We start from the raw sequence: 11,118 nt of genomic DNA, 5'->3' as shown, positions 1-11,118 counted from the left end.
CCCGTGATCTGAAGGACTGATTCGTTGCTCCAAAACATCGAAGTTCCCACTTTCTTCAGATGTCCTGGCTCTCTAATCTGTCCTTTTATGCCCTGTGCCGCCCTCCTCGGGCCCCTAAAAGGCTGCCCCTCCATCGGGATAGGGATCCTATCTGCCCTGTCAGCGTCGTACCTCCCACACCCAAGACAGCACCTGGCACTGAGCAGACAGTATTTGTTGAATGCATGGACGGTTCATTTTTCAGATCGATGTAGAGTCGCCTCTATACGTCAGCTTAAAGGTTTGCAGGACTTGTTCACACTCTGCCCGAGTCGGGGAGGTCAGTGGGTTATTTTAGTTTAAAAGGCGTTCCTTTCACCTAGGAAGAGGGAAGCATGGTAACAAACAGAAGCTGGTGAGTTGTGTTAACAACTTACTTTATGTTGCCGAAGCTGGTAACCAGAGGGTTAATGAGGCTAAGCACAGCCGCCATTTTTTACCCAGGCCCCTTTTACTTGCCTTTAAATTTCCCCGACTCTCAGTCTCCTTTGGAGGAGGTGGAGTTGAGGTTGTCCGTGGGGCTCCGCTTCTGGTCGCCTCTCCGATAAGCCCTTTCCTTGCTGCCTACTCGATGTCTCAGGCAGACACCTTGGGTTTGGTGACCCAAGCTCCTTGCTCACGGTTCATCGGCCCCCAGCCAGTAAGGGATGTCCGGTGACCGTCCAAGCGGCTGCCTAGGCTCTTGGTCCTAGGGACAATCACCGGGGGGCCCCACCCCACCCGGGTCCAGCCAACCTTGGGCGCGGAATGTAACTCGTGTGGCAAGGAACTAGTTTGGGGGCATGGTTTGGACGGACGTCCCTTGGTGAGTACTTCATGTGCGATGGCACTGACCCTGTTTCTTCTGCTTGGTTCATTCAGTGAAGCTCTGACTTTTGGGGAGGAATCAGTGCTCACAGGGGGACCCTGGGCTTCATTTGGTTTGTTGCTGCAAGTTTTGGTATCTTTGAATAAAACGAGCCATGTTCTCATTGGGATATGGGAAATGACAGTTTGACCCCCATAGGCAGCCCTTTGGGGTGTATTCTCTAAAATTGGGTGGTTTTTTGTTTTTGCAATACTGCTTGGCTACAATAGTCATTAGACTCCTGAGAAAAATGCCCAATTAATGGATCTATAAGTTATAATCCCATCTTGCAATGGATTTGTTTTGTAAAATGATATTTGGAAGTTAGGCCTTCAAGATTTTGTTTGCATCTTTGTGTATTTGCGTCCATGTATATTGTCAATGTGAGCTGTTTTCTCTATCTCTGGCTGGTATTGCTAAAATTCATTTGTAAAAGAGCTCCGTTTAGTTGGCTGAAGGGCAAACACTTATAATAATTGGGCATTCTAAAACTCAGAAAAATAGAAACCCAAACATTTTTCAAGTTTGTCATCTGGGAAAATGTTTGATATTAAAGCTCATTTCAGGTTGTTGGTTTCATTAAAATGCACCTGTCTTTAGCGTTGTCAGCGTTAGATGTAGATTTTCTGTTCTGCCTGTGTTTACTGAAAGTCAAGCAGGTTCACGTGCTCTCTGTTGCAAAACTCATCAGAAAAGAAAAGGTGTGTGGTATTTGTCTTTCTACCACCAGCTCTTATTTGAGTTTGTTTCTGTTTTGTTCGTTCATTTGTTTTTGCTTCAGAGAAAAACCTTAGTACTTTGATGCCTGATGAAGATTTATGGGTAATCTAAGAACAAATAAACAAATGTAAATAACGTTAATACATGTAACTAAGACTACTGGAAATAATAAGGGAAACAATTCGTTGTGAGGAAAGCAAGACTGGTTGTTCAAAGAGGGAAACCTTAAGACAAACTCGTATGTAAAAAGGAAAGTTGTAGAAGACTGTAAGAGGGAATCTTTTGAAAAGACTTTGGTGCATGGTCAGGACTGATGAAGATTATGGGGACAAGTGTATACGTAAAAGAGTTTATTTGGGAGTTATCGACACTTGGGGAAGAGAAGGGAAAGTAAGAGAAGATCAGGCCGATGTCCGGGCAGTGATATGGTATCAACAGAAGCCTTAACTGATTGAGGAGTTCCCGAGCAGGGTTGCCCTTCAGAACCATCCTAAATGAGGGCAAAAGGCCTGGACTTTTATAACAGTCATTGGATGTGACCACCTGGGAAGAGGGCATGACCCTGGCGAGGCAGCTATCTTCAGTCAAATTCCTCATGGCCTCTGAGAGTTAAGGCCTGTTGACAACATTCCTACAGCTGAGAGCCCTTCATTCCTGATGGAGATTCTGATCAGAACATCCTTTATCAACATGGGAGATGACGGGGAGGGAGAGAGAGACTGCATAAGCTTTTTTAACTCCTCTTGTTGGAATGCATGAGTTTTAATATCAGAAGTACACTGATACCAGATTGGAGTTTGACTTTTCTCCCTGTTGAAATGACAGTTTTCTTAGATTATTGGTCTAAGTTGTAAAGAAAGGTTTTTATCTTTCATCTGCCTAGAAAAACTAAGTTTTATTAAAGTTGAATCTTCTCAATATTAAAAGAGCTAAGTCTTGTTAACTATATAACCTTCTGCCTTTGCCTTTAGAATCTTATTGCCACCTTGGCTCAATAGATAACTAAGTTTTGCAATGATCTATGATCTTATTTAGTCCTGTGCTTTAAAACCTTCTGGTATTTCAGAAATACTTCCCAAAATTCAACTTCACAACTGCTGTAGTTACTTCCAAGCCAAGATCAGGGTTGGAGGAATGGAACATTTCTGCATATATTCAGAAATATTCCTTAGTCCCAGGTTGAAACCCAGCATTCTGCAGTATCACAATTTGTGAGCTCTTGTGTTGTATTTTATCTAAGGTCTTTAAGGGAGGTTGGTTGTAGTCAAGTGGCTTGTTGTATTTATCAGTTTCTTCAGACAAGCTCTCCCCTGAGTAGTAGTTCCCGGTCTATCAGAAGCTTGCTGGTCCAAGCAGTGTTCTTTTCAATGTTCTCCTTGCTAACAGAGTGTAGGGAACCTGTGGATTCTTGTGGGAATGCCAAACAGCAGCCTCTCACCCATAATGGGCACATTGGTGAATGCGGGAATCCTTTCTTCCATAAATTTTTCTAGGATAAGGATTCATTGTATTTCCAGTCGGCTTTAGGGGCACCATAGTGTTTAAATCCCCATTCCTTAGCTCTTCTGAGGTCTTCCCATCCTTCCAGGAATATTGGGGTTGATATTTAGTTAGCGGGGTTTGGAGTCTTTGTGTGGGTTGCCAACTTGGTGGCTTGATCTGCCCAACTGTCCCCTTGGGCAATCAACCAGCAGCAGATCCTAGCTGAAGGGTCACCACGGCATCGAGCTCTTCCTTGTCCTTGATCCATAAAACTCCGGTCTGTGAACATCAGATTGAATTCATTACTTCTAGTAGTTGTTACTTCCCTTTCATTTTTTTTATTTGGGTCCTTTCTTCCCCCCCCCCCCCCCCGCCCCGAGTCTGGATAAGGATGTCAATTTTGTTTGTCTTTTCAAAGAACCAGCTCTTGGTTTCATTGTTTTGTTTTGGTTTTTTTCCTATTACTTTTTAAGTCTCTGTTTCACTTATTTCTGCTCTGATCTTTATTTCCTTTTCTCTACTCACCTTGGGCTTTGTTTTTTCTTTTTCTAGTTCCTTTAGGTATAAGATTTGGTGGTGGTGGTGGTGGTGGTGGTGGTGGTGGTGGTGGTGGTTGTTTTTCTTGTTTTCTTGAGGTAGAGCTGTATTGCTATATACTTCACTCTTAGAACTGCTTTCTCTGTGTCCCAGAGATTGTGTACCTTTGTGTTTTCATCTTCATCTGTCCCCATGTGTTTTTTGATGACTTCATTGATCCATTGGTTGGTTGTTTAGTCTCCACAAGTTTGTGTTTTTTCCAGGTTTTTTTTTTTTCCTGTGATTGATTTCTAGTTTCATACTACTGTGGTTGGAAAAGATTTATGTTATGATTTCAATCTGAAATTTATTGAGGCTTGTTTTATGGCCTAATATGTGATCTATTCTGGAGAATGTTCCACTTGCACTTACAAAGAGTATGTGTTCTGGTTTTGGATGGAATGTTCTATGTATATGTTATGTCCTTCTGGTCCAACGTGTCATTGAAAGACATTGGTTCCATATTGATTGTCTGGGTGATCTATCCATTGATATGAGTGGAGCGTGAAAGGCCCCTGCTATTACTGTCTTACCATCAATTTCTCCTTTCGTGTCTGTTACTGTTTGCCTCAGGTGCCTTGCGTAGGTGCTCTAGTGTTAGGTGTGTAGATATTTACAGTTGTTATATCCTGTTGTTGGATTTATCCCTTTATCATTACGTAATACCCTTCTGTTTCCTGTTTTTGTTTTAAAGTCTAATTTGGGGGCACCTGGGTGGCTCGGTCGGTTAAGTGTCTGCCTTCTGCTCAGGTCATGATCTCAGGGTCTTGGGATCGAGCAGTGCATCGGCCTCCCTGCTCAGCGGGAGGTCTGCTTTTCCCTCTCCCTTTTCCCCTCCCACCCCACACTCGTGTACCTGCATGCTCTCTCTCTCTCATAAATAAAATCTTAAAAATAAAGAAGTCTAACTTGGAGCACCTGGGTGGCTCAGTCGGTTAAGCGTCTGCCTTCGGCCCCAGGACTGAGTACATCTGGCTCTCTGCTCAACACGGAATCGGCCTCTCAGACCCTCCCCCTCCCATGCTTTCTCTCTCTCTCTCACTCTCTCTCAAATAAAAAACAGTTAATGCTCTTACCAAATTAGACTTTGCTACACCAGCTTTTGTTGTTGCTGTTGTTTGCTTCCATCTGTGCGGTGAATGTTTTCCATCCCATCACTTTCAGTCTGTATGTTTTTAGGGCTGAGGTGAGTCTTGTGTAGCGGCGTGGAGATCGGTCTGGCTTTTTTTTAAATCCATTCTGCCATTCTGTGTCTTTTGATTGGAGCACTTAGGCCATTTACATTTAAAGTAATTATTGATAATTATGTACTTATTGCCATTTTTAAAAAGTTTCTTGTTTTTGTAGTTCTTTGTTCCTTCTCTTTCTCTGAGTATCTGTAGTGTTTTGGCTTTCTTTCCAGTTTTTGTGTATCATATGTTTTGGATTTGTGGTTACCACAAGGCTCCTTTACAACATCCTGAGTAAATAGCAATCCATGTTAAACTGGTCATTGAAATTAAAATACATTCTAAAATTAAACTGGTCATTGAAATTAAAATACATTCTAAATAGAAAAAAATCCTTTTTTCGCCTCTCTTCTCTTTTTACTCCTTTTTCTACATTTTATGTATATGATGTCATACTTTACATCTTTTTATTCATAGTTTTCTTATGTCTAATTACGGCCATTTCTTTTCCACTTAAAGAAGTTTCCTTAACATTTCTTATAAGGCTGGTTTAGTGGTGATAAACTCCCTTATCATTTTGTGTGTGTGTGTCTGGGGAAACTCATTATCTCTCATTTCAATGATAGGGATACCTGGGTGGCTCAGTCAGTTAAGCATCTGACTCTTGATTTTTGGCTCAGATCATGATCTTAGGGTTGTGAGATCAAGCCCCGCATCAGGCTCCACACCAGGTATGGAGCCTGCTTGGAATTCTCTCTCTCTTCCCCCACCCCCAGTCCTTGTCTTCTTTCTCTCTCTCTCTCTCTCTCAATAAATAGGGGTGCTTGGATGGCTCAGTCAGTTAAGTGTCTAACTCTTGGTTTCAGCTCAGGTCATGATCTCAGGGTCACAAGGGTGAGCCCCACTGATTGCAGAGCCTGCTTGAAATTCTCTCTCTCCTTCTCCCCCTTCCCCTGCTCTGTCTCTCAAATAAAATCTTTAAAAAAAATTAAATATTTAATTTTTTAAAAAAACCTGAATGATACTCTTGCCAGGTAGAGTGTTCTTGGTTGTAGGTTTTTTTTCCTTTCAGCATTTTAACTATATCATGCCACTCCCTCCCAAAAGTCAGCTGATAGCTTTATAGGTTTTCCCTTGTAGGTAACTTTTTGTTTCTCTCTTGCTGCTTTTAAGACTCTTCATCTTTAATCTTTGACACTTTTATTATATGCCATGGCATGGACCTCCTTGGGCTTATCTTGTTGGGAGCTCTCTGTGTTTCTTAGACTTGGATGTCTATTTCCCTTCCTAGGTTAGAGAAGTTTTCAGTTACTGATTTCTTCAAATGAGTTTTCTACATCTTTCTCTTTTCTTCTTCTCAGACCTCTATGATGGAAAGGTTTGCTTGCTTGTTGTCCAAGAGATCTCTTAATCTTTCCTTTTTTTTTTTTTCTCTCCTCATCTTCAAAAACATTCTTCTCTTCTTGCTATTCAGCTGTGTGCTTCCCATTACACTCTTTTCCAGATCATGGATACATTCTTCTGCATCCGCTAGTCTGCTGGTGATTCCCTCTACTGTGCTGCTTAGTTCATTACTGTATTCTTCAACTCTGATTCTTTTTAATATTTTCTATTGCTTTATTAAACTTCCATGGAGTTCTTCCTCTTTTCTCCAGCCCAGTGAGGACCTTTAGGATCATTACTTGTAATTTTTTATCAGGCATCTTACTTATCTCTGTTTCACTTCTTTTTCTGAGCTTTTTTTTCTTGTTCTTTTTTCTGGAGCATATTCTTCCATCTCCCCATCTTGCTTGACTTTTTTCTATGGATTAGGCAAACTGGCTACTTCTTCAAAACTTGAAGGAGCGGTCTTGTGTATGGTGTCCCCTGTGCACACTGTTTGTGCTTGGTAGCCTGGTATGCTTTTAATCTAATTGTACTGAGGCAACAAGACTGTCTTACTATAAATTAAAGTGCATTTTCCAGCTATCATAGATTTATATCTCCCACCCCCAAAATTGTGATGTTCTGCGGAACAACAGAGCAAACCTCCCAACAGAGGAAGAAGGATTTCACTGAAACACAGGAGGACACCTGCTGACCATGAGAGCTACAGGTCTTCGTTCCCTCAAGAGGCTCACACAGAGGCCCCCTGGCCCCCTGGGGGGGTAGGATTTGGAGCCCCCAGATGTGGTTTTGAGTCATTTGACCACTTGCTTGCAAAGGTGTTGGTTCTTATTACCAGAGGCAGCCTCCTGCTGGTTCGAAGTTTGGATTTAATAAACTGTAACTTCCCTCTTCATCTCAGTGCATGAATTTCAGTCATTTCCCTTTGACCCTAAAGAAGTCACAAAAGGAAAAGGGCCAAAGAAGCTTGGTGGTAATTTATCTTTTTCTTCTAGAATCTCTAACAGCTGACTTTATGAGCAACTGCGATCAGTAGGTAGGATTAAGGTTGAGGAACTTCACCTAAACCTATGCCACCTAAACTAAGCATCCTTACCATTTCAGCCCCAGCCCCTACCTACAAGGCAATGACCAAAAGTCTTAAACAGAGTTGGAAGAGATAGCACTGCACATTGTCCTATTTGGCAGATAACTCACATCAAATCACCTCCTCCTTAGATTCAGAAGATTCCACCACACTGGGTAGGCTGGAAAGCTACCAGCAGTTTGGGGGATCTAGAGCTGCTTGCCTCCTTCGTGTGGATGATAAAGAACATGGGAGGAACTATTACCTGTGAGGGCGGCCCCACAATGTCCTATACCCAGGTCCTTGCCACAATTTGCCTCCAGGGCAGACCCCATTCTCAGGCTGAATTAGAATTTAAAAGGAATTACAGATGTGGGGACTTTGTTCCATTGCTGACATGAACAAACCAACCAGAAAAGACAGCTTGAGACAATTTGAAAAGTTTGAACATGGATTGGACATTTGATAAAATTGAAGATTTACCTTTGTTTTATTAAAAGTGAAAAGGGGGAATGGTTTGGTAAAAGATAAAATGCTTTGTTGGCTAAAGAGGTTTATACTGTAATGACCTGATTTCTAGGGTTTGTTTTAAAATGTGCTAGGGAGAAAAAAAGGTAGAGCGGGTGAATGGAAAACAAAATTAAGCAAGCTGTTGTTTAATTTCCTAGAGTGAATGGGAGACCTATGGATGTTCGTTTTATTCTGTTTTTATGTATGCTTGAAAGTTTCCATTAAATCTTTAAACATCGGAAAGGGAAGAAGAATCACTGATCTCCAGTCCTGACAAGGAAGGAAGTTCTTTTTTTAGGGCCCTAAAGGAGAGAGGTGTAAAAAGTCCACTAAACTTCTCCTTACGGGAAATAATAATAAAATGGCATAAAGAGAAACTCTAGAACTGGCTTATCAAACATTTAGCTAGCATCCACTTGCTACCAGGGGCTGGGTTATGATTAAAAAAAAAAAAAAGACAACTCACTGAGTGCCCACTCTGATGAGTACTTTCACCAACACCTCCTTTAGTCCCCTTAATAACACTGTTAAGCAAGCTAAATGTTCTGAATCCCCATGCTGATTCTTCGTCGTTTGCCGTATCTCACCCTCACCCCTGCTCCGCTCCATTTTCTACCCTATTCTGTCCTGCTCTGTGCCCCACCAAGCTAACCACTGCAGACTGTGTTACCCAACTCCCTTGCCAGCTGATTTCTCATACAGTTTGGATAATGGGAAGCCCCAGGAGATCACCTGGGGATAGGAGGAAGGAAAGGTCATGGTATCTCTTCCCTACTCCCTTTCTGCTTTGATGTCTTATCTGTAGCAGTAATTGCGCCCTCTGCAATTCAAGCTCCACCAATTGGCCCTTCCTCCAGCTCTTGCTCAGAGCCAGTAAATCCCTTCCTTCTCCTTGTTCCCTCCACCCTAGGGTGGTAACAACCTGCTCCTGTGGCTAATCTCTTGGTAGCTCCCATTCCTCATTTGCTTTCTTCACCCTATCTGTATATCTGCAAGTAGCACTCTCATTAAAGTCTCCTCCACCGACCTATCTGAGGTTAATGTTTCTTAACAAGACCCTCACTGATATAATCCCAAAGACTACGGTGAGACAGTGAAGGGTTTAACAGTGGCATCACATGATCAGATTTGTACTTTAGAAAGCTCATCATGGCCATAGTGTGAAGAAATTAGAGGAGGACGAAACTGGGGGAGAATATGACCATTTAGGAGATTATGTCAATAATGAGGGCAAGAGATTATGAAGACAGTGGTGATTAAAAGTATATAAATTCAAGAGACATTAAAGAAGCTGAACTAGTAAGACTTGGCAATTGACTGGTCATATAAAAAAATAAGATGACAATTATAACCTGGATGGTCAGTGCAGAAAAACAGAAGAGAGGTAGTCACAGAAAAAAATATGGTGATCCGGGCACCTGGCTGGCTCAGTCAGTAGAGCATGCAGCTCTTGATCTTGGTTGTGAGTTCTGGGGCGGGGGCGGGGGTGTGTAGAGATTGCTTAAAAATAAAATCTTTAAAAAGAAAAAACGTGATCAATGTGTAACATCTAGCACTACTTAAAGAGATAGGGTCCTCAAACTTCATCAGTCTAAGGGTGCCTGGGTAGCTCAGTTAAGAGTCCAACTCTTGATTTTTGGCTCAAGTCATGATCTCAGGGTTGTGAGATCAAGCCCCAAATCAGCCTCCATGCATGGATCCTTTTTAAGATTCTCTCTCCCTCTCCCCTTCTCCCCCTACCCACCCCCAACATGCACTCAGTATTTATCTCCCTCTCTCTCTCAAAAAAAAAAAAAATTGTCAATCTATACCTGGTAGTAATTCCATCCGTTTTGCTGAGGTGCATGCATCAGCACTGCTAGACTAGAACCACAGAATCATGCAACTAACCCCCACTTGTGATGCCAGGATTACAAAGCAATCTCAATAAGCATAAAAAAGCTTCTCAGATCTGTTGATGGGAAGAGAAATACTCAGGTCATGGGCATTCTGGTCTGCATGATACTTATTTCCTTAATAGGATTATCAAGGTATTAGTCGCTTTATGTGTAAGACCACCATGATTTGATTCCTGTGGCTCTATCTCCAGACTGATTGCAATCCACCCTGACACCTGAAGGATCAGGCTTCTAGATCTGCAAATAAACGACACCATCTTTTCCCCCATCCCAACACTTTTTTTTTTAAATAGTTTAAGGGTAGACTTTAGTGATTCATCAGTTATATACAACACCCAGTGCTCATTACATCAAGTCATCCCAACACTTCTCCATGTATTCATTTTTCTACTTCTTAAAGGACACCTTCTATCCCACTCCACTTTTTCTGGCCAACTCAAATTTTTCCTTTAGAACTACAGTTTCCAGATTATTCTGCCCACAAAGCCTTCTCTAATCTCTGTATTTATAAACATTGAACTAGGGTTCAATGCTTGGCCCATCACTTGTCTTCATTATTGGGCTGAAAGTACCTTGAGATCACAATATTTATCAGATTCATTTTTACATCTTTGCAGAGTGCCAAGAACAACGGCTTGGACACAGATCAATAACTACTTGTTAAATACATTAATGACAAAATGTAACAAGTGTATTCTTTCTTTCTGTATTTCAAGGGAAAATATAATAAATAATCATGATACCAAAGCCAAACAAATCCAAAGGAACCTCCAGGAAACAAAAATGTGCTCATGTGCCAAGAGGTTTACAAAGTAAGTCCATATGGGATTTTTAAAAACAACACAAGTGCTGTAGGACTTTATTGTGAATTGGATCTGCCAATATCAATGCTGAAGAAGCCAATCCTGAAGCCAAATACCAGCTTTTGTTTCCCAAACACTGATTAAAACAAATAGTTTTCAGTTGCCATAGCTTTTGGATCAACAGATCTTCCTTGACTTACGATGGGATTACATCCCGATAAACTTATCATAAATGGAAAAATGTAAGTGGAAAATGCTTTTAATACACTAATAGACTAGCCTACCTTAGATGTGCTCAGAACACATGCATCAGCCTGCAGTTGAGCAAAATCCTCTAACACAAAGCCCGTTTTATCATAAAATGTTAAGCGTCTCATGGAATTGATACTGAGAGTGACAAAGAGAGTGGTTGTGTAGGTTCAGGGTGGCTGTCAGTATATCGATTGTTTACCCTCATGGTTGTGCGGCTGACGGGGAGCCACACGACGTCACGGAAGAGGAGGTACGATGTAGGACTAGCCCGGGAAAAGATCACCGTTCAAAACCAGAAGTACACTGTACTGAATGTGTATGATTTTTTGCTCACTTTTGCATCATTGTAAAGTCGAAAAATTACAAGTTG

Source organism: Ursus maritimus, unplaced genomic scaffold, assembly GCF_017311325.1.
Source record: "Ursus maritimus isolate PB19 unplaced genomic scaffold, ASM1731132v1 scaffold_16, whole genome shotgun sequence".
Taxonomy (NCBI): Eukaryota; Metazoa; Chordata; class Mammalia; order Carnivora; family Ursidae; genus Ursus; species Ursus maritimus.
Note: the sequence above shows the minus strand (reverse complement) of the source record.